Source organism: Dendrobates tinctorius, unplaced genomic scaffold (assembly GCF_039654945.1).
Source record: "Dendrobates tinctorius isolate UK_male_01 unplaced genomic scaffold, ASM3965494v1 ptg000245l, whole genome shotgun sequence".
Classification (NCBI taxonomy): Eukaryota; Metazoa; Chordata; class Amphibia; order Anura; family Dendrobatidae; genus Dendrobates; species Dendrobates tinctorius.
Genome location: NW_027361912.1, coordinates 8,612,303 through 8,639,665, shown reverse-complemented (window position 1 = coordinate 8,639,665; position 27,363 = coordinate 8,612,303). Strand labels below are relative to the sequence as shown.

Genomic DNA, 27,363 nt, shown 5'->3' with positions numbered 1-27,363 from the left:
TGATTGCACAAAGGTTAGAAAGGGTACCGTATCCCCGGATAACAAGTATGGATAGCGTACACATTCAAAATATATGTCTGTACATCAGGAGGCAGGCTCAGACGGTGTTAGGCCCAGTATGGATTGCACGTGATTGCACAAAGGTTAGAAAGGGTATCGTATCCCCGGATAACATGTATGGATAGCGTACACATTCAAAATATATGTCTGTACATCAGGAGGCAGGCTCAGATGGTGTTAGGCCCAGTATGGATTGCACATGATTGCACAAAGGTTAGAAAGGGTACCGTATCCCCGGATAACATGTATGCATAGCGTACACATTCAAAATATATGTCTATACATCAGGAGGCAGGCTCAGACGGTGTTAGGCCCAGTATGGATTGCACGTGATTGCACAAAGGTTAGAAAGGGTACCGTATCCCCGGATAACATGTATGGATAGCGTACACATTCAAAATATATGTCTATACATCAGGAGGCAGGCTCAGACGGTGTCAGGCACAGTATGTATTGCACGTGAGTGCACAAAGGTTAGAAAGGGTACCGTATCCCCGGATAACATGTATGGATAGCGTACACATTCAAAATATATGTCTATACATCAGGAGGCAGGCTCAGACGGTGTTAGGCCCAGTATGGATTGCACGTGATTGCACAAAGGTTAGAAAGGGTACCGTATCCCCGGATAACATGTATGGATAGCGTACACATTCAAAATATATGTCTGTACATCAGGAGGCAGGCTCAGACGGTGTTAGGCCCAGTATGGATTGCACGTGATTGCACAAAGGTTAGAAAGGGTACCGTATCCCCGGATAACATGTATGGATAGCATACACATTCAAAATATATGTCTGTACATCAGGAGGCAGGCTCAGACGGTGTTAGGCCCAGTATGGATTGCACGTGATTGCACAAAGGTTAGAAAGGGTACCGTATCCCCGGATAACATGTATGGATAGCGTACACATTCAAAATATATGTCTGTACATCAGGAGGCAGGCTCAGACGGTGTTAGGCCCAGTATGGATTGCACGTGATTGCACAAAGGTTAGAAAGGGTACCGTATCCCCGGATAACATGTATGGATAGCGTACACATTCAAAATATATGTCTATACATCATGAGGCAGGCTCAGACGGTGTTAGGCCCAGTATGGATTGCACGTGATTGCACAAAGGTTAGAAAGGGTACCGTATCCCCGGATAACATGTATGGATAGCGTACACATTCAAAATATATGTCTATACATCAGGAGGCAGGCTCAGATGGTGTTAGGCCCAGTATGGATTGCACGTGATTGCACAAAGGTTAGAAAGGGTACCGTATCCCCGGATAACATGTATGGATAGCGTACACATTCAAAATATATGTCTGTACATCAGGAGGCAGGCTCAGACGGTGTTAGGCCCAGTATGGATTGCACGTGATTGCACAAAGGTTAGAAAGGGTACCGTATCCCCGGATAACATGTATGGATAGCGTACACATTCAAAATATATGTCTGTACATCATGAGGCAGGCTCAGACGGTGTCAGGCACAGTATGGATTGCACGTGATTGCACAAAGGTTAGAAAGGGTACCGTATCCCCGGATAACATGTATGGATAGCGTACACATTCAAAATATATGTCTGTACATCTGGAGGCAGGCTCAGACGGTGTCAGGCACAGTATGGATTTGACGGCCCATATTACACAGCGAAGGAGCAGGGAGAGGTAAAGATTGCAAATGCTGGGGCCCTGCCCAAGCAAGGGGGCCCACTCGTGGGCGTCGGTACTGGCACTGGGCCCCTCATAGTACGGCGGTGTGTCTGACGGCGGGTGTCCAGGGCAACGGCACTCGCACGGTGTCGTGCGCTAGGTGGTGACCCCGGCCATGGGGGGGGGGGAGGAAGCACAGTTAGGGAGTTTTAGAAAGTGGCATATGTTGATGTTGGACATTCAGCTGATGCAAAAGGCGAAATAGGTGAAGTCCCAGGAAGAGGTGGACCAAAGCAAGCCATTTTTCTGTCACCCTATGTGTCATCAGGGGAAGGTGGGACAAAATCCTTAGAAACCCATGCATGGTTCATTTTAATGAAGGTTAGATCATCTACATTTTGGGTTGACAGACAGGTCCTTTTTTCTGTCAGGATTGATCCAGCTGCACTGAAGACTCTTTCCGATAGCACACTTGCAGCTGGGCAAGCGAGCTCCTGTAAGGCATATTGGGCCAATTCAGGCCAGGTGTCCAGTTTAGCGGCCCAATAGTCAAAGGGGAATGACCTGTGTGGGAGAACATCGATATGGGAGGAAAAGTAGTTTGTATCCATAGTTGACAACTGCTGTCTCCTGTCACTTTCCATCGATGCAGTATTACCAGTTGTGTGAGCGGTATTTGAAAAATCAGTCCACAACATTGTCATGAAACCCCTGTCTCCAACGCCACTTCTGCTGTGTGCACCATGAACACCTCTGACAAGCTGCCCCCGGCCCGTACGGCTCGTGTGAGAACCATCACCGCTGCTGTGTGCTGGGAATGCCTCAAGCAACCGATTTACCAGAGTTGCTTGTTTATTAGCCAATATTAGGTCAAGGTTCTCCTGTGGCATGATGTTTTGTAATTTGCCTTTATAGCGTGGATCCAGGATGCTGGCCAGTAGTCGTCATCGTTCATCATTTTGGCAATGCGGGGGTCCCTTTTTAGGATCTGCAAGGCATAATCTGACATGTGGGCCAATGTTCCCGGTGTCAATGATGCACTGCGAGTGCTGGTTGGAGGAGCACTTTCTGGCAAATCCACATCCCTCCAGTCACACACAAACCCTGTACCAGACCTTGCCATGCCAACATTTTCACTTGCCCCACGAGATGCATCCTCCTCCCCTAAGTAATCATCCCCATCATCCTCCTCCTCTTCTTCCTCCACCTCGTCCAGGAGAGGTCCTTGAGCAGACAATGGCTGAATGTCATCAAGGATTCCCTCTTCCTCTTCCTCCTCATCAACATTGGCTGCAGACACCTGCTCCTTAAGGTGCGTCAAAGTTTGCATGAGCAGACGCATAAGTGGGATGCTCATGCTTAGGATGGCGTCGTCTGCGCTTACCAGCCGTGTGCATTCCTCAAAACACTGAAGGACTTTACAGAGGTCTTTCAGCTTCGACCACTGCACACCTGTCAACTCCATGTCTGCTCTCAAAGTGCCTGGCCGTGTATCCTCCCACAAATGCATTATGGCCTGCCTCTGCTCGCACAGCCGCTCCACCATGTGCAGGGTGGAGTTCCACCTTGTTGCAATGTCGATAATGAGGCGGTGGTTGGGAAGGTGGAGCAATCGCTGCAGCTTCTGCATACGAACGGAGTGTACAGGCGACCGGCGGATGTGCGCGCACAGTCTTCGCACCTTCTGGAGCAGGGCTGTTAACTCCGGATAATTTTTGAGGAAGCACTGCACCACCAGGTTCAAGGTGTGAGCCAAGCAAGGTATATGGCTGAGTTTTGAAAGGGCTATGGCTGCCACAAAATTACGGCCGTTATCACTAACTACCTTGCCTGCCTCAAGATGTACACTGCCCAGCCATGACTCAGTTTGTCGCTTCAAGTACTCGGCCAGCACCTCGGCGGTGTGTCTGTTGCCCAAACACATCATCTGCAACACAGCCTGCTGACGCTTTCCACTAGCTGCTCGATAGGGGGACACATCGTGTGCAACAGTGGCAGCTGCAGATGGAGTGCTCGTACGACTGCGCTCTGTGGACGAGCTTTCGCTTCTGGAGGAGGAGGAGGGTCGAACGCCTACAGCCAACTGTTTCCTATACCGTGGGCTAGGCAGCACTGTCCCACCACCGCTGTCCCCTGTGGACCCTGCATCTGAGGATATCTGAGCGCTATGTGACAGGCTCGATGGCACAGCTGTGACAAAAGTGACGAGAGGATAAGGGAGATTTTGAATTTCTGCAGACACTTGTGGACACTGGACACTTTTGGATTGTGTGAGGGCCACTGATATCTGAGCTCTATGTCACAGGCTCGATGGCACAGCTGTGACAAAAGTGACGAGAGGATAAGGGAGATTTTGAATTTCTGCAGACACTTGTGGACACTGGACACTTTTGGATTGTGTGAGGCCCACTGATATCTGAGCTCTATGTGACAGGCTCGATGGCACAGCTGTGACAAAAGTGACGAGAGGATAAGGGAGATTTTGAATTTCTGCAGACACTTGTGGACACTGGACACTTTTGGATTGTGTGAGGCCCACTGATATCTGAGCGCTATGTCACAGGCTCGATGGCACAGCTGTGACCAAAGTGACTAGAGGATAAGGGAGATTTTGAATTTCTGCAGACACTTGTGGACACTGGACACTTTTGGATTGTGTGAGGCCCAATGAATATCTGAGCGCTATGTGACAGGCTCGATGGCACAGCTGTGACAAAAGTGACGAGAGGATAAGGGAGATTTTGAATTTCTGCACACACTTGTGGACACTGGACACTTTTTTATTGTGTGAGGCCCAATGAATATCTGAGCGCTATGTGACTGGCTCGATGGCACAGCTGTGACCAAAGTGACTAGAGGATAAGGGAGATTTTGAATTTCTGCAGACACTTGTGGACACTGGACACTTTTGGATTGTGTGAGGCCCACTGATATCTGAGCGCTATGTGACAGGCTCGATGGCACAGCTGTGACAAAAGTGACGAGAGGATAAGGGAGATTTTGAATTTCTGCAGACACTTGTGGACACTGGACACTTTTGGATTGTGTGAGGGCCACTGATATCTGAGCGCTATGTCACAGGCTCGATGGCACAGCTGTGACAAAAGTGACGAGAGGATAAGGGAGATTTTGAATTTCTGCACACACTTGTGGACACTGGACACTTTTGGAATGTGTGAGGCCCACAGATATCTGAGCGCTATGTCACAGGCTCGATGGCACAGCTGTGACAAAAGTGACTAGAGGATAAGGGAGATTGGATTGCTTTTAAAAAAGCAGTTTGCAGAGCAGTGGGTAAACAGCAATGCCAGCCTGTCAGGAAGCCTTAAAAGGCAGCCCAACAACCAACACCACTGATACACCACAATATAGCCTCCCCTTGCACTGCACACACAGTGACTGGTGTGTTGTGCAGGCCAAATCGCTAGCAGCAGAAGCAGTTTTTTTTTCTTCTCAGCAGGACAAAAAAAAAAATTGGGATTGCTTTTAAAAAAGCAGTTTGCGGAGCAGTGGGTAAACAGCAATGCAGGAATGTCAGGAAGCCTTAGAAGGCAGCCCAACAACCAACACCACTGATACACCACTATATAGCCTCCCCTTGCACTGCACACACAGTGACTGGTGTGTTGTGCAGGCCAAATCGCTAGCAGCAGAAGCAGTTTTTTTGTCTTCTTCCCTGCCTAACGCTCTCCCTACAGAATCAGCAGCAACCTCTCCCTATACTGAGATCGGCAGAAGTAAGATGGCGGTCGGCGTGCACGCCCTTTTATACCCCCTGTGACGCCCACCAAAGCAAGCCAATCACTTGCATGCCCTTCTGAAAGATGGTGGTGACCCCTGCCTATGTCATCACGTTGCCCACAGTGTCCGTGGATCCTGATTGGCTGAAAAAGAGCGCAAAACAAACTTTTGAAACGCGACTTTGGCGCGTAAGTCGCCGACCTCGTGGCCGACCTCATCCTAGGGTCGGGATTCGTTTCATGAAACCCGACTTTGCCAAAAGTCGGCGACTTTTGAAATTTTTCGACCCGTTTCGCTCAACTCTAGTAATGACTAAAAACATTACATACCATCCTTAAAAAGTGTGATGTGTTCGGGACCAATGAGCCTGAGAAGCCAGCACAGCTATATCTTCCATCCTGAAGCTCTGCAGACCAACTGTGGTATCAGGTTTCACACAGCAGCTAGAGCCAGGAAACTATCTAGAGGGAGGGTGTTTCCTGAAAATCTGGTGAGAAGGGAGAAATGAAAGTAGAAGAGCTGCGCCTGTCAGATCCATTGTTCCTGACGGAGGGTTAAACAAGCTCTGCTTTGGAAGCGGGAAGGCCTTGGTCACAACTGTTCTTTCAACTTTGTGCAGTGGCAATATCCTAGACTATGAGGTTTAACCGAGGCGTGATTATTGCTAATTGAAAACTTTTCCCAATACCCCGCCATGATGACTTGAAATACAGTCAGCTTTGGCAATTTTTGTTGGTCACTCAGGAGACTTAATCCATGGTATGCAAATGATGGAGTCTTAGCTCCTCCCAGTGTGGAAGAGATGGCTTGCTTCTTCCAGCAATGGATTGGTGTTTGTTGCCTGGAGCAGAAAGAGAGAGTTAGGTGATTTGCTTGCAATTGCCAAAAATTACGTCTTTCTGATCCCTTAGAATGTGGAAGCCAAGGATCCCTGGAAGCAGCGTGGGTGGGCAAGTGGTGATTTGGAACTCACCATGGCTTAACCAAGCACTGCCTTGGAAGCTGGAAGGCCTTGGTCACAACAGTTCCTTTAACTTTGTGCAGTGGCAATATCGTAGTCCATGAGGGTTAACCGAGCTGTGATTATTGCTAATTGAAAACTTTTCCCAATACCCCGCCATGATGATTTGAAGTGCAGTCAGCTTTGGCAGTTTTTGTTCGTCTCTCAGGAGGCTTAATCCATGGTATGCAAATGACAGTCTTAGCTCCTCTCAGTGTGGAAGAAATCCATTGCTTCTCACAGCAATGGATTGATGTTTGTTGCCTGGAGCAGAAGGAGAGAGTGAGGCAATCTGCCTGTAATTGCCAAAAATTATGTCTCTTCTGAGCCCTTAGAATGTGGAAGCCCAGGATGCCTGGAAGCATCGTGGGAGGGCTAGTGGTGATTTGGAACTCACCATGGCTTAAACAAGCTCTGCCTTGGAAGCTGGAAGGCCTTGGTCACCTCAGTTCCTTTAACTTTGCACAGTGGCACTATCGTAGCCCATGAGGTTTAACTGAGGCATGATTATTGCTAATTGAAAACTTTTCCCAATACCCCGCCATGATGACTTGAAATACAGTCCGCTTTGGCAATTTTTGTTGGTCTCTCAGGAGACTTAGCTTCTCCAAGCGTGGAAGAGAAGCCTTGCTTCCCACAGCAATGGATTGATGTTTGTTGCCTGGAGCAGAAGGAGAGAGTGAGGCCATCTGCCTGTAATTGCCCAAAATTATGTCTTTACTGAGCCCTTAGCATGTGGAAGCCCAGGATGCCTGGAAGCAGCGTGGGAGGGCTAGTGGTGATTTGAAACTCACCATGGCTTAAACAAGTTCTGCCTTGGAAGTGGGAAGCCCTTGGTCACATCAGTTGGTTCATCTTTGCGCCGTGGCAATATCGTAGCCCATGAGGTTTAACTGAGGCGTGGTTATTGCTAATTGAAAACTTATCCCAATACCCCGCTATGATTGCTTGAAATACAGTCAGCTTTGGCAATTTTTGTTGGTCTCTCAAGTGACTTAATCCATGGTATGCAAATGACAGAGTCTTAGCTCCTTCCAGTGTGGAAGAGAAGCTGTGCTTCCCACAGCAATGGATTGATGTTTGTTGCCTGGAGCAGAAGGAGAAAGTGAGGCGATCTGCCTATAATTACCAAAAATTACTTCTTTTCTGAGCGTTTAGAATGTGGAAGCCCAGCATGCCTGGAAGCAGCGTGGGAGGGCTAGTGGTGATTTGGAACTCACCATGGCTTAAACAAGCTCTGCCTTGGAAGCGGGAAGGCCTTGGTCACCTCAGTTTCTTCTACTTTGCACAGTGGCAATATCGTAGCCCATGAGGTTTAACCGAGGCGTGATTACTAGTAAGTCAGCTTTGGCAATTTTTGTTGGTCTCTCAGGAGACTTAATCCGTTGTATGCAAATGAAAGAGTCTTAGCTCCTCCCAGTGTGGAAGAGAAGTCTTTCTTCTGACAGCAATGGGTTGATGTTTGTTGCCTGGAGCAGAAGAATAGAGTGAGGCGATCTGCCTGTAATTGCCAAAAATTGCATCTTAACTGAGCCCTTAGAATGTGGATGCCTGGAATCAGCGTGGGAGGGCTAGTGGTTATTTGGAACTCACCATGGCTTAACCCCTTCACCCCAAGGGTGGTTTGCACGTTCATGACCGGACCAATTTTTACAATTCTGACCACTGTCCCTTTATGAGGTCATAACTCTGGAACGCTTCCATGGATCCCGGTGATTCTGACATTGTTTTCTCGTGACATATTGTACTTCATGATAGTCATAAAATTTCATTCAAACAACTGGTGTTTATTTGTGAAAAAAACGGAAATTTGGCGAAAATTTCGCAATTTTCCAACTTTGAATTTTTATGCCCTTAAATCACAGAGATACGGCACAAAAAAAACTTGATAAGTAACATTTCCCACATGTTTACTTTACATCAGCACAATTTTGAAACCAAATTTTTTTTTGTTAGGAAGTTATAAGGGTTAAAATTTGACCAGCGATTTCTCATTTTTGCAACACCTTTTTATTTTTACGGACCACATCACATTTGAAGCTTCTTTGAGGGGTCTATATGATAAGAAATACCCAAAATTGACACCATTCTAAAAACTGCACCCCTTATGGTGCTCAAAACCACATTCAAGAACTTTGTTAACCCTTTAGGTGCGTCACAGGAATTTTTTGAATATTTAAAAAAAAAATGAACATCTAAATTTTTTTCACAAAAAAATACTTCAGGTTCAATTTTTTTTATTTTACCAAGGGTAACAGGAAAATTTGGACTGGAAAAGTTATTGTGCAATTTGTCCTGAGTACGATGATACCTGATATGTGGGGGGGAACCACTGTTTCGGCGCATGGCAGAGCTAAGAAGGGAAGGAGCGCCGTTTGACTTTTTCAATGCAAAATTGGCTGGAATTCAGATCGGACGCCATGTCACGTTTGGAGAGCCCCTGATGTACCTAAACAGTGGAAACCCCCCACAATTGACCCCATTTTGGAAACTAGACCCCCAAGGAACTTATCTAGATATGTGGTGAGAACTTTGAACCCACAAGGGCTTCACAGAAGTTTATAACGTACAGCGGTACAATTAAAAAATCATATTTTTTCCACAAAAATGATCTTTTCACTCCCAATTTTTATTTTCCCAAGGGTAACAGGACCCTAAAAGTTATTGTGCAATTTGTCCTGAGTACGCTGATACCCCACATGTGGGGGTAAACCACTATTTGAGCGCATGGCAGAGCTCGGAAGGGAAGCAGCGCCATTTGACGTTTTTGGCTGGAATTGAGATCGGACACCATGTCGCGATTGGAAAACCCCTGATGTACCAAAACAGTGGAAACCCCCCACAAATGACACCATTTTGGAAACTAGACCCCCTAAGGAACTTATCTAGATATGTGGTGAGAACTTTGACCCCACAAGGGCTTCACAGAGGTTTATAACGTACAGCAGTACAATTAAAAAATCATATTTTTTCCAAAAAAATGATCTTTTCACCCTCAATTCTTATTATTCCAAGGGTAACAGGACCCTAAAAGTTATTGTGCAATTTGTCCTGAGTACGCTGATACCCCACATGTGGGGGTAAACCACTATTTGAGCACATGGCAGAGCTCAGAAGGGAAGCAGCGCCATTTGACGTTTTTGGCTGGAATTGAGATCAGACACCATGTCGCGATTGCAAAACCCCTGATGTAGCAAAACAGCAGAAATCCCCCACAAATGACCCCATTTTGGAAACTAGACCCCCCAAGGAACTTATCTAGATGTGTGGTGAGCACTTTAAACCCCCCAGTGCTTCACAGAAGTTTATAACGCCCGGGCGTTAAAATAAAAAAATTGTATTTTTTCCACAAACATGATCTTTTAGTCACCAATTTTTTTTATTTTCCCAAGGGTAACAGGAGAAATTGTACCCCAAAAGTTGCTGTCCAATTTGTCCTGAGTACGCTGATACCCCATATGTGGGAGAAAACTACTGTATGGGCACATGTCGGGGCTTGGAAGGGAAGTAGTGATGTTTTGGAATGCAGACTTTGATGGAATGGTCTGCGGGTGTCATGTTGCCTTTGGAGAGCCCCTAATGTACCTAAACAGTGGAAACCCCCACAAATGACCCCATTTTGGAAACTAGACCCCCTAAGGAACTTATCTAGATGTGTGGTGAGCACTTTGAACCCCCAAGGGCTTCACAGAAGTTTATAATGCCCGGGCATGAAAATAAAAAATTTTTATTTTTTCCACAAACATGATCAATTCGTCCCCAATTTTTTTTATTTTCCCAAGGGTATCTGGAGAAATTGAACCCCAAAAGTTGTTGTCCAATTTGTCCTGCGTACACTGACACCCCATATGTGGGAGAAAACTATTGTATGGGCACACGTCGGGGCTCGGAAGGGAAGTAGTGACGTTTTGGAATGCAGACTTTGATGGAATGGTCTGCGGGTGTCATGTGCGTTTGGAGAGCCCCTGATGTACATAAACTATTGAAACTCCCCACAAGTGACCCCATTTTGGACAGTAAACCCCCCACAGAACTAATCTAGATGTGTGGTGAGCACTTTGAACCCCCAAGGGCTTCACAGAAGTTTATAATGCCCGGGCATGAAAATATGATATTTTTTATTTTTTCCACAAGCATGATCAATTAGTCCCTAATTTTTTAATTTTCCCAAGGGTAACAGGAGAAATTGAACCCGAAAAGTTGTTGTCCAATTTGTCCTGAGTATGCTGACACCCCATATGTGGGAGAAAACTACTGTATGGACACACGTCGGGGCTCGGAAGGGAAGTAGTGATGTTTTGGAATGCAGACTTTGATGGAATGGTCTGCGGGTGTCATGTGCATTTGGAGAGCCCCTGATGTACCTAAACTATTGAAACTCCCCACAAGTGTCCCAATTTTGGACACTAGACCCCCCACGGAACTTATCTAGATGTGTGGTGAGCACTTTGAACCCCCAAGTGCTTCACAGAAGTTTAAAGCGCCCGGGCGTGAAAATAAAAAACCATTTTTTTCCCCACAAAAATGATATTTTTGCCCCCAATTTTTTATTTTCCTAAGAGTAACAGGAGAAATTGGACCCCAAAAGTTGTTTTGCAATTTGTCCTGAGTAGGCTGATACCCTATATGTGGGGGTAGAACACTGTTTGGGTGCATGGCAGAGCTGGAAGGGAAGGAGCACCATTTGACTTTTTCAACTCAGAATTGGCTGGAATTGAGATCAGACGCCATGTTGCATTTGGAGAGCACCTGATGTGCCCAAACAGTGGAAACCCCCCAATTCTAACTCCAACCCTAACCCCCACCTAACCCTAGCCCTAACCCTAGCCATAACCCTAACCCTAATGGGAAAATGGAAATAAATACATTTTCTTTTAATTTTATTATTTTTCCCTAACTAAGGGGGTGATAACAGGGGGTTTGATTTACTATTTGTGGTGAGTTTTTATATTTGGCAGCTGTCATAGGCTAAAAGACGCTTTTTATTGTAAAAATAGTTTTTGCATCACCACATATTGAGAGCTATAATTTTTCCGTATTTTGACCCACCTGATGAAGCCGCATGGGTTGCGGCGATACGCGTGGGGTATGATCCTGGGTGTAGCACCCACTTGGTTATAGCTGTATTTTCACTGCGACCTTATTATTGGTTGCTCTGGAGTAATTTTTGTGTGGTACAATTGAATATTGGATTGTGGGCATTGGCCATATTGCTGTTGGCTTATTATGGCCTGTGTGCCCTAACCAGTGAATATTTAGGGACACATGCATGGAATTATTTCATGCAGCGATTGTGCAATATTAGGGCCCTTGGTCTCCATGAGCAGGTTTATGGGGTGGTTGTTGTGATTAATTGCAGTGAGGTTGGACCACATGGTTGATATACAGGTTATTACAGCATAATCTATAATTGTGATATGCCATACTTCACTGTTATATATTGTGGGATGCTTCATATGCTTTTATTATGTTTTTAATTGTATTGCTGCATCAATAAAACATTGTTTTTGTACTGGTTCAGTGTGCGCTATTTGCAGTGGTTCTTTTTCTTCTCTTCTCGTATTTTGACCCACCGACTCATGTGAGGTCTTATTTTTTGCAGGACGAGTTGACGGTTTTATTGGTACCATATTCGGGCACGTGACATTTTTTGATCGCTTTTTATTCCGATTTTTGGGACGCTGAATGAACAAAAACCAGCGTTTCATGAATTTCTTTTGGGGGGGTGCGTTTACACCGTTCCGCGTGTGGTAAAATTGATAAAGCGGTTTTATTCTTCGGGTCAGTACGGTTACAGCGATACCTCATTTAGGTCGTTTTTTATGTTTTGTCGGTTTTATGCAATGAAAACTATTTTATATAAAAAATAATTATTTTTGCATCGCTTTATTCTGCGAGCTATAACTTTTTTATTTTTTCCCTGATGATGCTGCATGGCAGCTCGTTTTTTGCGGGACAAGATGATGTTTTCAGCGGTACCATGGATATTTATATGCATCTTTTTGATCGCGCGTTATTGCACTTTTTGTTTGGCGGTATGATAATAAATCATTATTTTTTTGCTTTGTTTTTTATTTTTATTTTTTAAGGGATTCGCTAAAGGGGTTAACTAATTGGACAGTTTTATAGGGCGGGTCGTTACGGACACGGCGATACCTAATATGTATACTTTTATTGTTTTGGTTTTTTTATTTTGAAAAAATGGATTTATTGGGGGAATATTTTTTTTTCTAATTTATTTGGCGATTTTTTTTTTTAAATTATTTTAACACTTTTTTTTTTTAACTATATTACGTAGTCCCAGGTGGGACATCACTGTCCTGTGACAGATCGCTGATCTGTCACATCACAGATCACTGTGACAGATCAGCGATCTGTCACAGGCACTACTGCAGACTTCCTCATGCCTGTGCTTTGCAGGCATGAGGAAATCAGCTCCCTACCGGCCCCCATCGTCATCTTGGATTCGGGGGCCTGTACAGAAAGAGACCCCAGCAGCAGCGCTGCACATTGCGCTGCCGTGGGGGGCTCAGGGAAGCACAGAGGGAGCCCCCTCCCTGCCGATGCTTCCATTTAACCCCCGGTACACCGCGATCATGTTTGATCGCAGTGTGCAAGGGGTTAACGTGTCGGGTGTCAGCTGTGATAATCAGCTGACACCCGGCCACGATCAGCGGCGCTCACCACGTGGGCGCCGCTGATCGCGGTAGACGTACTATCCCGTCCATGGGCATAGGGGCCCGGGTCCCATGGACGGGATAGTATGTCTGATGTCAGGAAGGGGTTAAGCAAGCTCTGCCTTGGAAGCGGGAAGGCCTTGGTCACAACAGTTCTTTCAACTTTCCGCAGTGGCAATATCGTAGCCCATGAGGTTTAACCGAGGCGTGATTATTGCTAATTGAAAACTTTTCCCAATATCCTGCCATGATGACTTGATATACAGTCAGCTTTGGCAATTTTTGTTGGTCTCAGGAGACTTAATCCATGGATGCAAATGACAGAGTCTTAGCTCCACCCAGTGTGGAAGAGAAGCCTTGCTTCCCACAGCAATGGATTGATGTTTGTTGCCTGTAGCAGAAGGAGAGAGTGAGGCGAATTGCCTGTAATTGCCAAAAATTATGTTTTTCCTGAGCCCTTAGGCTAATTTCACACTAACGTTTTTTTGCTGCAGTGCACGGCGCTGCTAAGCCCCGCCCCCTACTGGCTCCCTGCCCGCCCCATCCGGTTATCGCCTCCTACTAGCGCACATGGGCGCTTGAAATCTGCGCACCCTATCTTTAGCATAGGGTGCGCAGATCGTGCACTGGCCATGCGCTAGCAGGAATTTGGCGTGCGCTGCGCACTTTTGAAGGTGCGCCATGCGTGCCAAAATGCAACATGCTGCGTTCGGCGAACACGGGCGCACCTTCAAAAGTGCGCAGCGCACGGCAAATTCCTGCTAGCGCACGGCCAGCGCACGATCTGCGCACCCTATGCTAAAGATAGGGTGCTAAATAAAAATGACAGACCACAAGGCTGAAACAGTATAACATCATATATTAATTGTGGGTACAGATGAAAAGAAAACCAACACAATCAGCCCATGGAAAATCAGTGTAGGACACACTGTAATCAATAAGAAGCAGCAAAAGGAAATCAGTGCATAGATGTCCAAGGTATGATAAAATCACAAATCTTTATTAGATAACACAGGTAGAAAAGCACAAACAATGACAAACAAAGGGTGACACAAGCAGAAGCAGAGCAAAGGGGTATACAGTGTCAAAAAGCTCACTCTGACCCTTATCGTGAGTAAACACCTGGTGGTAAAGATAAATGAGTATCCAAGTATAAACACCCAATATATAACAGGCAGACTAGTGAAGGAAGATCATTTCCGAAACGTACGTCGGGGTCAGCTGAGCTTGGGATTCAGTGTCTCTCCCCTCTCCCCTCCTGGTATGTTTACCTTGCTTTTGTGTCTTTGTAACTTCACCCCTGATTATATGGCTGTCCAGCTGGGGATTTTACCCCTTACTGCTTTTCACTAGTCTGCCTGTTATATATTGGATGTTTATACTTGGATACTCATTTATCTTTACCACCAGGTGTTTACTCACGATAAGGGTCAGAGTGAGGTTTTTGACACTGTATACCCCTTTGCTCTGCTTCTGCTTGTGTCACCCTTTGTTTGTCATTGTTTGTGCTTTTCTACCTGTGTTATCTAATAAAGATTTGTGATTTTATCATACCTTGGACATCTATGCACTGATTTCCTTTTAAAGATAGGGTGCGCAGATCGCAAGCGCCCATGTGCGCTAGTGGGAGGCGATAACCGGATGGGGCGGGCATGGAGCCGGCATGGGGCGGGGCTTAGCGGCACTGTGCGCTGCAGCAAATAAACGCTAGTGTGAAACTAGCCTTAAAATGTGGAAGCCCAGGATGCCTTGAAGCAGCGTGGGTGGGTTAGTGGTGATTTGGAACTCACCATGGCTTAAACAAGCACTGCCTTGGAAGCGGGAAGGCCTTGGTCACAAATGTTCCTTCAACTTTGCGCAGTGGCAATATCGTAGCCCATGATGTTTAACCGAGGCGTGATTATTGTTAATTGAAAACTTTTCTCAATACCCCACCATGATGACTTGAAATACAGTCAGCTTTGGCAATTTTTGTTGGTCTCTCAGGAGACTTAATCCGTGGTATGCAAAGGACAGTCTTAGCTCCTCCCAGTGTGGAAGAGAAGCCTTGCTTCCCACAGCAATGGATTGATGTTTGCTGACTGTAGCAGAAGAAGCGAGTAAGGCGATCTACCTGTAATTGCCAAAAAATTACATCTTAACTGAGCCCTTAGAATGTGGAAGCCCAGGATGCCTGGAAGCAGTGTGGGAGGGCTAGTGAGGATTTGGAACTCACCATATCTTAAACAAGCTTTGCTTTGGAAGCAGGAAGGCCTTGGTCACAACTGTTCTCTCAAGGTTGCGCAGTGGCAATATCGTAGCCCATGAGGTTTAACCGAGGAGTGATTATTGCTAATTGAAAACTTTTCCCAATATCCCACCATGATGACTTGAAATACAGTCAGCTTTGGCAATTTTTGTTGGTCTCTCAGGAGACTTAATCCATGGTATGCAAAGGACAGTCTTCTTAGCTCCTCCCACTGTGGAAGAGAAGCCTTGCTTCCCACAGCAATGGATTGATGTTTGTTGACTGGAGCAGAAGGAGAGACTGAGGCAATCTGCCTGTAATTGCTAAAAATTATGTCTTTTCTGAGCCCTTAGAATGTGGAAGCCCAGGATACCTGGAAGCAGCGTGGGTGGGCAAGTGGTGATTTGGAACTCACCATGGCTTAAACAAGCTCTGATTTGGAAGTCGGAAGGACTTCGTCACCTCAATTCCCTCAACTTTGCGCAGTGGCAGTATCGTAGCTCCTGAGGTTTAACCGAGGCGTGATTATTGCTAATTGAAAACTTTTCCCAATACCCCGCCATGTTGACTTGAAATACAGTCAGCTTTGGCAATTTTTGTTGGTCTCTCAGGAGACTTAATCCATGGTATTCAAATGACAGTCTTAGCTCCTTCCAGTGTGGAAGAGAAGCCTTGTTTCTCATAGCAATGGATTGATGTTTGTTGCCTGGAGCAGAAGAAGAGAGTGAGGCGATCTGCCTGTAATTGCTAAAAATTTTGTCTTTTCTGAGCCCTTAGAATGTGGAAGCCCAGGATACCTGGAAGCAGCGTGGGTGGGCAAGTGGTGATTTGGAACTCACCATGGCTTAAACAAGCACTGCCTTGGAAGCTGGAAGGCCTTGGTCACAACAGTTCCTTCTACTTTGTGCAGGGGCAATATCGTAGCCCATGAGGTTTAACCGAAGCGTGATTTTTGCTAATTGAAAACTTTTCCCAATACCCCACCTTGTTGATTTGAAATACAGTCAGCTTTGACAGTTTTTGTTGGTTTCTCAGTAGACTTAATGCATGGTATGCAAATGACAGTCTTAGCTTCTTCCCGTGTGAAAGAGAAATCTTGCTTCCCACAGCAATGGATTGATGTTTGTTGCCTGGAGCTGAAGGAGAGAGTGAGGCGATCTGCCTGTAATTGCCAAAAATTACATCTTTCCTGAACCTTTAGAATGTGGAAGCCCAGGATGCCTGGAAGCAGCGTGGAGGGCTAGTGGGGATTTGGAACTCACCATGGCTTAAACAAGCTCTGCCTTGGAAGTGGGAAGCCCTTGGTCACCTCAATTCCTTCAACTTTGCGCAGTGGCAGTATCGTAGCTTCTGAGGTTTAACCGAGGCGTGATTATTGCTAATTGAAAACTTTTCCCAATACCCCGCCATGTTGACTTGAAATACAGTCAGCTTTGGCAATTTTTGTTGGTCTCTCAGGAGACTTAATCCATGGTATTCAAATGACAGTCTTAGCTCCTTCCAGTGTGGAAGAGAAGCTTTGTTTCTCATAGCAATGGATTGATGTTTGTTGCCTGGAGCAGAAGAAGAGAGTGAGGCGATCTGCCTGTAATTGCCAAAAATTACATCTTTCCTGAGCCCTTAGGCTAGTTTTACACTAGCGTTTATTTCCTTCAGCGCACGGCGCCGCTAAGCCCCGCCCCATCCGGTCATTGCCGCCTACTAGCGCAGATGGGCGCTTGCAATCTGCGCACCCTATCTTTAGCATAGGGTGCGCAGATCGTGCGCTGGCCGTGTGCTAGCAGGATTTTGCCGTGGGCTGCGCACTTTTGAAAGACTGAATTTGCTTGAGTGCCCTTTTTGCAGCCAATCAGGAACAACGGACACTGTGGGCAACGTAATGACATAGGCAGCGGTCCCCATCATCTTGGAGAAGGGCATGCAAGTGATTGGCTTGCTTTGTTGAGCGTCACAGGGGGTATAAAAGGGCGGGGACGCCGACCGCCAAGTTACTCATGCTGATCTCAGAATAGGGAGAGCTGCTGCTGATTCTGTAGGGAGAGTGTTAGGCAGGGAAGAAGATACCAAAAACTGAATCTGCTGCTAGCGATTTTGCCTGTACAACACACCAGTCACTGTGCAGTGCAAGGGGAGGCTATATTTTGGTGCATCAGCTCAGTTAGTTATTAGGCTGCCTTTTAAGTCTACCTGGTAGCTGCATTGCTGTGTGCCCACTGCTGAGCAAACTGTTTTTTTCAAAGCAATCCAGATTTTATTGTTTTGTCCTTGTGATTTACAGAGCGTTCATTTTTCACACACCGTATGGCAGTGTACGCTCCTCACACAGTACCGTGTAACAGCTGTTATCACGGCCACAGTGAAGCTATCTGTGTGTGACTCTGTAAGGATAAGTCGAGGAGTTGTTCTGTTCTTACAGACCTCCACCTTACAGTTTTGTCTGGTTTTCAAACAGTTTAGTATATTTGCTGTTTGATTACATTCAAAACTATAGAGAGACAGCGTGTGTCAGTCCGTATACTAAAACACGGAGCTTGACAATTTTACATACAATGGTCAGCGGTGTACGTGCACGCTCCTCTCTCAGTACCGTGTAACGGCTGTTATCACGGCCACAGTGAAGCTATCTGTGTGTGGCTCTGTAAGGATAAGTCGAGGAGTTGTTCGATTCTTACAGACCTCCACCTTATAGTTTTCTCAGGTTTTCAAACAGTTTAGTATATTTGCTGTTTGATTACATTCAAAACTATAGAGAGACAGCATGTGTCAGTCCGTATACTAAAACACAGAGCTTGACAATTTTACATACACTGGACAGCGGTGTACGTGCATGCTCCTCTCAGTACCTTGTAATGGCTGTTATCACGGCCACAGTGAAGCTATCTGTGTGTGACTCTGTAAGGATAAGTTGAGAAGTTATTCCGTTCTTACAGACCTACACTCTAGGGAGATTCCAGTTCTGCCCAATTCTATATACACCTTGTAGTTTGTCATACACTAGGCAATTTCTGCCGGTCACATTGCGGTGTTAAATAAACAGGGCCTGAATGAATCCCACAGTGTCCTGAAGTGTAGAGACATTCCAATTCTCTATAGTCCTCTATACACCCTTCTAACAGCATAGAGAATCTGCCTGCTATATTGCGGTGTTAAATAAACAGGGCCTGACTGAATCCCACTGTGTCCTGAATTGTAGAGACATTCCAATTCTCCCCATTACTATATACACCTTGTACCTTGTTTTACAGTACCAGAGAGTTGGTGTAAATTTGGGTAAATTTTTCCAAAAAATGAGGAAGTGTGGTGGATGAGTCCGTGGAAGTGGGCAGGGGTTGGCAGCTGGTAATGATGGTGTTGGTGTTGGTGGTGGATCTGCTGGTAGTGGCAAAAGCAAAATAGCACCTAATACTGGAGGTGTTGAGGCTGCGTCATCGTCTGACTCCACAAGGCCTCGAAGGCTCCCTTTTCTGGGAGTAGGTAAACCACTTCTAAAGCGGGAGCTTCAAGAACAAGTTTTGGCTTACATTGCTGACTCAGCCTCCAGCTCTATCGCCTCCTGTTCTGAAGTTTTAAAAAATAAAAGCACTGAGTCGTCATTGGAGGCTCATGGTCATGAACCACACCTTTCCTTGTGTCCTTCACCCCTACCAAAATTGAAGGATGCGGTAGGCCACACTACAGATTACTCTATGGAGCTGGTTTCACATACCATGCCCGGGTTATCAAGTCAAATCGTGAATTACCCAGGCAAAGATGAATCTGACATGGAGTGCACTGATGCACAGCCACTGATAGATGATTCTGCTGGTACATTCACTCAGAGCACTACATTGTTCTTGCTGTGTACTGAGCCAGAATCTGATCCAGATGAAACTCAGGTGCCCCTTCCCGCATACTATACCACCAAACACGGTGACACAGAGGAAGGTGCACATGACATTGAAGAGGAGGTGATAGATGACCCAGTTGTTGACCCAGATTGGCATCCATTGGTGGTAGAGTGTGCCGCTGCCAATAGCTTAGAAGGAGGAGGAGCATCCGCAGCGGGCATCGACATCGCAACAGTTGTTATCTGGCAGGCCCGGAGCAGTCCAAAAATGGGTTACAAAAACCAAAAAAATTGCAGGACAGCTTGGCCAGACGGTCAAAAAAGCACAGCGTGCAAGGCCTCAAACTGTCTTCCCTAGTAGGAAGAGTGTAGTGTGGCACTTTTTTGAACAAAATCCTAATGATCAGGCAAAGGTAATCTGTAAGAAGTGCGCAAAGACCTTTAGCCGAGGGAAAGATCTGAGAAATTTGAATACCAGTTGCATGCTAAGATATTTAACCACCATGCACTTGCAAGCGTGGATGGACTACCAATACTCACGTACCACATGTGCTACTGCTCCCAAAGAAGGTAGTCAGCAACGCAACATTGTTTCCCCCACTGTAAGTCCACCGGTTAGCACACCACCAGCAGCAAATGTTGAGTTGTCGTCGCAAGGGCAAATCATTCAGGGAATCACACTGTTATTGCAACGAAAGACTGAATCTAGGCCATCAGAAAGAACACCAACTCCATCACCATCATCAACTCTCTTTCAGTCCGCCATGTCCACCGCTACTTTCACCATATCCAGCTCTCAATCCAGCTCACCCTACCAGAGACTATGAGTAGGACAAAAAAGTACTCATCCTCTTATCCACATACACTGGGTTTGAACACCCACATTGCCAAACTAATCTCGTTAGAGATGATGCCCTATCTGTTGGTTGAAAGCCAGCTTTCCGCGAACTAATGGCCTAAGCAGTACCACGCTATGAACTACCCAGTCGCCACTTCTTTTCTCGCAAAGCCATCCCAGTCCTCCACCTTAATGTGAAAGACCGCATTGTCCATGCACTCAAACTGTCAGTGAGTGGAAAGGTGCACCTCACAACTGATGCATAGTCTAGTAGGCATGGCCAGGGCCGTTACGTGTCCATCACTGCACACTGGGTTAATGTGGTGGATGCAGGGTCCACAGGGGACAGCGGTGGTGGCACAGTGCTGCCTAGCCCATGGTATAGGAAACAGTTGGCTGTAGGCGTTCGACCCTCCTCCTCCAGAAGCAAAAGCTCGTCCACCGAGCGCAGTCGCACGAACACTGCATCTGCAGTTGACAGTGTTGCAAACGAGGTGTCCCCCTATCGATCAGCTAGTGGAAAGCATCAGCAGACTGTGTTGCAGATGATGTGTTTGGGCGACAGACACACCGCAGAGGTACTGGCCGACTACTTTTAGTGACAAACTGAGTCATGGCTGGGCAGTCTACATCTTGAGGCAGGCAAGGTAGTTAGTGATAACGGCCGGAATTTTGTGGCAGCCATAGCCCTTTCAAAACTCAGACACATACATTGCTTGGCTCACACCTTGAACTTGGCTCACACCACCTCACTAATTATCCAGATTTAACAGGCCTGCTCCTTAAGGTTCGAAGACTGTGCTCGCACATCCGCCGTTCGCCGGTACACTCCAGTCATATGCAGAAGCTGCAGCGATTGCTCCACCTTCCCAAGCATCACCTAATTATCGACGTTGCAACAAGGTGGAATTCCACCCTGCACATGGTTGAGTGGCTGTGCGAACAAAGGCAGACCGTAATGCATTTGTGGTAGGATACATGGGCAGGCACTTTGAGGGCAGACATGGAGTTGACAGGTGTGCAGTGGTCGAAGCTGAAAGACCTCTGTAAAGTCCTTCAGTGTTTTGAGGAATGCACACGGCTGGTAAGCGCAGACGACGCCATCATAAGCATGAGCATCCCACTTATGCGTCTGCTCATGCAAACTTTGACGGACATTAAGGAGCAGGCGTCTGCAGCCGAGGTTGATGAGGAGGAAGAGGAGGAGGGAAGCCTTGATGACAGTCAGCCATTGTCTGGTCAGGGAACTGTCGTGGACGAGGTGGAGGAAGAAGAGGAAGAGGAGGAGGATGGTGATGGGGAGGATTATTTAGGGGAGGAGGATGCTTCTCGTGGGGCAAGAGAAAATGTTGGCTTTGCAAGGTCTGGTACAGGGTTTGTGCGTGACTGGAGGGATGTGGATTTGCCAGACAGGGCTCCTCCAACCAGCACTCGCAGTGCATCATTGACACCGGGAACATTGGCCCATATGTCAGATTATGCCTTGCAGATCCTAAAAAGGGACCCCCGCATTGCCAAAATGATGAACGATGATGACTACTGGTTGGCCAGCATCCTGGATCCACGCTATAAAGGCAAATTCCAAAACATCATGCCACAGGAGAACCTTGACCTAATATTGGCTAACAAACAAGCTAATCTGGTAAACCGGATCCATTCCCAGCACACAGCAGCGGTGACGGTTCTCACACGAGCCGGAGAAGCCGGGGGCAACTTGGAAGCGGTGTTGGTGGTGGACACATCAGAAGTGGCGTTGGAGACAGGGGTTTCATGACCATGTTGTGGACTGATTTTTCAAGTCCCGCTCACACGACTGGTAATACTGCATCGATTGATAGTGACAGGAGACAGCACTTGTCAAGTATGGTTACAAACTATTTTTCCTCCCATATCGATGTTCTCCCTCACAGGTCATTCCCATTTGACTATTGGGCAGCTAAACTGGACACCTGGCCTGAATTGGCACAATATGCCTTACAGGAGCTCACATGCCCAGCTGCAAGTGTGCTATCGGAAAGAGTCTTCAGTGCTGCTGGATCAATACTGACAGAAAAAAGGACCCGTCTGTCAACCCAAAATGTGGATGATCTAACCTTCATTAAAATGAACCATGCATGGGTTTCCAAGGATTTTGTCCCACCTTACCCTGATGACACATAGGTTGCCAGAAAAATTGTTTTCTTTGGTCCGCCTGTTCCTGGGACTTGAACAATTTCGCCTTTAGCAGCAGGTGAATGTCTCACATCAACATATGGCATTTTTTAAACGTCCCTAACTGGGCAGCCTCCTCCCCCCAATGGCCGTGGTCACCACCGAGCGCACGCAACCGTGCGAGTGCCATTGCCCTGGACAGGTGGGTGGGCCGACTCGTGGGCGCGGGCACTGGCACAGGGTCCCTCATAGTGCAATCAAGTGTCTCTGACGGTGGTGGTGCACACCTGCCGTCAGACACACCGCCGTACTATGAGGGGCCCAGTGCCAGTGCCTATGCCCACAAGTGGGCCCCCCTTGCTTGGGCAGAGCCCCAGCATTTGCAATGTTTACCTCTCCCTGCTCCTCCGCTGTGTAGTCTGGGCTGTCAAATCAATCACTGGGACTGGCACTTCAAATTTGGTGAACTGTGTAATCCATGCAGAGAACACAGAGATTTTAAATGTTTAAACTATGCTCTATATACCTGCTATCCAGTGATAATGTACCCTATCTCAACTTTGTACAATCTGGTCTAATCCATACTGGGCCTGAGACCGTCTGAGCCTGCCTCCTGATTGATACACATAGGTTTTTAATGTGTAAACTATGCAACATATATACGTGTTATCCAGTGAAACTGTACCATTTATCAACTTTCTCGAATCTTGTAGAATCCATACTGTGCCTGAGAACGGCTGCAGAGCTGTTAAGCAAGCTACAGCACCTGTGGTTTGGACACGTAATGTTGTGCATTTTTTCTGGAATGGCGGTTAGGCCGAAATCAGGAATTGCTGTTGACCTGCACTTACTGGGAAATCATCGTTCACGGCGAATTGGAATCCCAGATCCCCATCACTAACGGTGTTCAGCGGGTTATCTGCACCTGTAAACGACAAAAGATGGTCCTTTCAGTGTAGCGCGCATGTAGCCCCGGACATGGAAGGCCATGATAGCCCTGTTATTGCTCGATCGCACGTGCCAGAGCCTTGTGTATGCCTCTAGTAAGCTTTACGTGTACCGCTGGGGCATGCCGGAGTCTCGTTCATTAATGGAATAAAGCTGACAAATCGCTAGCACAACTACAAACAGGCATAGCACACCACACACACACAATCGACAAAGCTTTCAATGTGTGCATCTTTTTTTGAGGTGGCATGGTTATGGTTTCCCGGGTAGAGTCCAATTAAGCCGCAGGCTCCACTCCTGGTGGTGCCCTTTTGGACATTCCTTTAAGGTTCAGCTTTGCAATCATACTGCCCCCGGAAAGCAAACACTTTGGCTTCATGGACGCTGTTTGGAGGTTCATGGGAATAACGCCGCCCGATCGCCAGTTGCCATAATTTATTGGTGGGAAGTACGACGGTATATGATCGTGTTCGTTTTCAGATTTTGTTTTTTTGGGTTTGGTTTTTACATTTTTAGTCCAGACTTTCTTGACTTCATAAGGGCATGACAAGCCTAGATCTGTGTCTCCTCCTCCTCCTCCTTTTACTCCTCCACCTCTTTTGTAAATGTAGTTGCCCTTTTCCATATGTTATTTTTGGCTTCTGAGCATTTTGTCGGCTTTGGGACACCTTTTAAGGTGTTTTGTAATTGTTTTCTATGTGTTAGTATGTGTTTGTGTTTGCCTGCCATTGTTTTCAGTGTGGTTCGACGAACATTCGACGAACTTGCCTCCTGCTCGACAAACCAAAACACTAGCGGGGTGACTCAACACTACTCATGATATATAGACATACATTGTTAATGTTTAAACTATGCTATATATACCTGCTATCTGATGATACTGTACACTTTGTCTACTTTTTATATTCTTGTCTAATCCATACTGAGCCTGGGAGTGTCTCTGTGTGACTGATGGAATATATATGGAGATTGACAATTATCCTTTGACTGAATAGAGCTGTTCGCTTCTGATACAGTACCCTTTATGTGATGTTATTTTGTGTCTATTTTGTGCTAAATTTGGAAGTTTGGTGGAAGAGGCTGCGGACATGTGCGTGGGGGGCCAGCTGGTGCTGATGGTGGTGGTGCATCTGCTGGTAGTGGCAAAAGCACAATAGCAGCTAAGACAGGAGGTGTTGAGCCTGCGTCATGGTCTGTCTACGGAACGCCTGGAAGGCTACCTTTTCTGGGAGTAGGTTAACCGTTTTTAAAGCCGGAGCATGAGGAACTGGTTTAGGCTTACATTGCCGAAACAGACTCCAGCAAATATGCCCTCCTCTTCTGAAGTTTCAAAAAATGCAAGCACTGAGTCATCAAGTGCTGGCTCCTGGTCAGGAAGAACCCCTTTCCTTGTGTCCTGCACCCCCACCCAAAGTGAATGATGCAGCAGGCCAAACTTCACATTAGTCCATGTAGCTCTTTCTATCATACCATGCATGGGTTATCAAGTCAAACTGTGAATTCCCCAGTCCAAAATGAATCTGACATGGAGTGTGGGTGGCCAGGCTGGGCAGAGGGGTTAATCGTTACCGGGACGGTGTCTCCCTGGGATGTGTCACAGTGGTGGTGACCTGTTCCATGGCCCTGGGCGTCCATGCAAAGGGGTGAATTACGTTTAGAGGTGAATGATTCATGACGCCACCTGTGGTTTCTGAGTAGATTGACCAGCGCTGCAGTGGCGCTTCTCTGGGACAGAAGTTGTGGTGCAGCTAAGATGTAAAAGCCCAGCACAGGGCTGAGTTCAATGAAGTTCCCCCTGTTGACTCTCTCTTGGAACTTTCTCGTATGGCAGGCAGTCTTAGCCTTTTCCTTCTGGCTCCCACACGTCGCTGCTGGGGCCTCTGAACCTTAGTTGGGTACAGAACATTTACAGCTGCTACTTCCTCCGGTTTCTGCTGAAGGAACGTCAGTGTCCCTACAAACTCGGAGACCGGAATCCGGACTATGCGCTCAAGCTAGGAGTGAGCCTTAACTCTGCTCATCCTCCAGCTCCCCTTCTCACATCTACACACTTCCCCTACCCTTCACAGACTGCCCTAACTTACCTCCTCCCGACAACAGACAGCAGCTACTCAGCAGTCAGGTTCAGAGGTCTCCCTGCTGGCCTGGAGTGGGAAATGTGTTGTGTGTTGGTTTAACTGCTAGAGAGATCCTTCGTTGCTCCCAAGCATGACATCACACTCCCTAGGAGGAAGGTAATGTCACTGTGGCGACCGTACTCCTGGGGACGCCACAAGTGCACTGAGGCCCAGCCACTGCTAGATTATTCTGCTAGTACATTGACCCAGACCACTACATTCCCCTCGCACTCTACACAGCCTGAATGTGACCCAGCTGAAACTCAAGTTACCCATCCCATATACTGTACCACCTTACACGGTGACAAAAAGGAAGGTGCAGCTTGAAAGTGCAGGTTCGGCCCACCCGCCGACAGACACACCGCCGTACTATGAGGGGCCCTGTGCCAGTGCCGTCGCCAACGAGTGGCCCCCCTGCTTGCTCTGGATCACAGCACTTGCAAAGTTGAAATACTTACCTCTCCCTGCTCCACCGCCATGACGTCTTCCGCGTTTCCTGACAGTGATATTCTCATCAGAGAGCGCAATGACATCACGTCTGTACGCCCAGATTAGTACAGGGATTCCCTAGTGAGGAGACTTATTTGTTTTCAATGTTGGGACAGCAATTTTTGGGGAGCACTATACTCTGGAGAATGATATATGGGGCCCACCATACACTGGAGCATTCCAAAGGTGGACATCAGACACTGGAGCAGCATTTACAGGGCCCATTATACACTAGAGCATTAGAAATGGGGCCCATTATATATAGAGCATTATTTGGGCCCATAAGACATTGCAGCTTCATCCATGGGGACCAACATATACTGTAGCATTATGTGGAGCTCATCATATACTGTTTCAAACATTATATGGGACCAATGATTCTGTATGGTGAAATATATGGGCCTCATTACTCTGTATAGCGCACTATGCGGTGGCATAATACTGTATGGAGCAAGATACTGTCCGTTTTTGGAGCTATTGGAGAATTTAAAATGGATATCAGTCATGAGATGTAAAAAGTGAAGTATTTTTCAGTTTACTATGCCGCTATTTCTCTGCCGTATCGGAGCATCATGAGTTGTGGTATGTGTTAAAGGGGCCCTCTTTGGCCCAGGGCACATGAAAACCTGAAGCCAGCCCTACCCCCCACAAATTTAGCCAAATAACCCCCATTTTTCAGTGCGTAACTTGTATTATGAAGTAAATTAAGGTTGAAAGCTTCAGTAATAAGATTTGATGTTTTTGGCATTCAAAAGGGCACTGTAGGTGTGTTTCCTGGCCTCCACTCCCTGTCGATTTTGCTTCCCCACTGACTTGCATTGGGTTTCGTGTTTCAGTCGGCCTTCGACTTTTCACAAAAATCTGCCGATTTCGTTCGACCCGGCTTTTGCGAAAGTCGGGTTTCATGAAACCCGACTCGACCCAAAAAAAGGCAAAGTCGCTCAACTCTGCCTTGGTCACCTCAGTTCCTTCAACTTTGCACAGTGGCAATATCGTAGCCCATGAGGTTTAACCGAGGCATGATTATTGCTAATTGAAAACTTTTCCCAATACCCCGCCATGATGACTTGAAATACAGTCAGCTTTGGCAATTTTTGTTGGTCTCTCAGGAGACTTAATCCATGGTATGCAAATGACAGGGTCTTAGCAATATTGTATCCCATGAGGTGTGATTATTGCTAATTTAAAACTTTTCCTATTACTCTGCTATGATGATGGATCATTCCCAGGGCTGGTGGGGTTCTTGGTACCGGGCCAGTATTTCTAACGGATGTTTTGTTGTGGCAGTGGCCCTGGGTGTCCATGTAATAAAAGAGGATTGTTGCTGAATAAAGTTTATGTGTAGATAAGTTCTTGACGCCACCTGTGGCATCTGATCAGAGGGGATCAGCGCTGCAGTTCAGATTGTCTGGGACAGATGTTGTGATGGAACAGAGGTGTAATAGCTCTCCACACTCAGAGCTGTAGTCCCAGGGCAGTTGTGGTAGATGGTGTTGTGTACAGGCAAGGGATGTAGCATTGCTGAAGGTTTGACGCAAGAAGAAGGCAGAGACACAGCTGAATGCAGTTCCCAAGCTTTACTCACGTTTCTATTGCAAAGAAAAGGAGACACAGAACCGCAATAGGGTTTTATCCACGTTAC

The 27,363-nt window shown here is 46.6% G+C and overlaps 11 non-coding genes and 1 pseudogene across 11 annotated transcripts; all 12 read left to right on the top strand.

Annotated features, from left to right (window-relative positions):
* The first annotated feature begins 6,055 nt into the window (after window positions 1-6,055).
* Window positions 6,056-6,196, top strand: LOC141062019 (U4 spliceosomal RNA). Its single transcript, XR_012223826.1, has one exon. It is a non-coding gene; the product is annotated as a U4 spliceosomal RNA (small nuclear RNA).
* A 284-nt stretch (window positions 6,197-6,480) lies between these two features.
* LOC141062549 (U4 spliceosomal RNA) lies at window positions 6,481-6,621 on the top strand. Its single transcript, XR_012224306.1, has one exon. It is a non-coding gene; the product is annotated as a U4 spliceosomal RNA (small nuclear RNA).
* Window positions 6,622-6,904: 283 nt separating this feature from the next.
* Window positions 6,905-7,045, top strand: LOC141061788 (U4 spliceosomal RNA). The gene has a single exon (XR_012223616.1). It is a non-coding gene; the product is annotated as a U4 spliceosomal RNA (small nuclear RNA).
* Window positions 7,046-7,301: 256 nt separating this feature from the next.
* Window positions 7,302-7,442, top strand: LOC141062388 (U4 spliceosomal RNA). The gene has a single exon (XR_012224160.1). It is a non-coding gene; the product is annotated as a U4 spliceosomal RNA (small nuclear RNA).
* Window positions 7,443-7,727: 285 nt separating this feature from the next.
* LOC141062784 (U4 spliceosomal RNA) lies at window positions 7,728-7,824 on the top strand (annotated as a pseudogene).
* A 5,461-nt stretch (window positions 7,825-13,285) lies between these two features.
* LOC141061824 (U4 spliceosomal RNA) lies at window positions 13,286-13,424 on the top strand. The gene has a single exon (XR_012223649.1). It is a non-coding gene; the product is annotated as a U4 spliceosomal RNA (small nuclear RNA).
* Window positions 13,425-14,974: 1,550 nt separating this feature from the next.
* On the top strand, window positions 14,975-15,115 carry LOC141062183 (U4 spliceosomal RNA). Its single transcript, XR_012223975.1, has one exon. It is a non-coding gene; the product is annotated as a U4 spliceosomal RNA (small nuclear RNA).
* A 284-nt stretch (window positions 15,116-15,399) lies between these two features.
* LOC141062353 (U4 spliceosomal RNA) lies at window positions 15,400-15,540 on the top strand. The gene has a single exon (XR_012224128.1). It is a non-coding gene; the product is annotated as a U4 spliceosomal RNA (small nuclear RNA).
* A 286-nt stretch (window positions 15,541-15,826) lies between these two features.
* LOC141060987 (U4 spliceosomal RNA) lies at window positions 15,827-15,967 on the top strand. The gene has a single exon (XR_012222891.1). It is a non-coding gene; the product is annotated as a U4 spliceosomal RNA (small nuclear RNA).
* A 283-nt stretch (window positions 15,968-16,250) lies between these two features.
* On the top strand, window positions 16,251-16,391 carry LOC141062719 (U4 spliceosomal RNA). Its single transcript, XR_012224459.1, has one exon. It is a non-coding gene; the product is annotated as a U4 spliceosomal RNA (small nuclear RNA).
* Window positions 16,392-16,673: 282 nt separating this feature from the next.
* On the top strand, window positions 16,674-16,814 carry LOC141060914 (U4 spliceosomal RNA). The gene has a single exon (XR_012222825.1). It is a non-coding gene; the product is annotated as a U4 spliceosomal RNA (small nuclear RNA).
* A 9,879-nt stretch (window positions 16,815-26,693) lies between these two features.
* On the top strand, window positions 26,694-26,834 carry LOC141063093 (U4 spliceosomal RNA). The gene has a single exon (XR_012224776.1). It is a non-coding gene; the product is annotated as a U4 spliceosomal RNA (small nuclear RNA).
* Window positions 26,835-27,363: the final 529 nt, after the last annotated feature.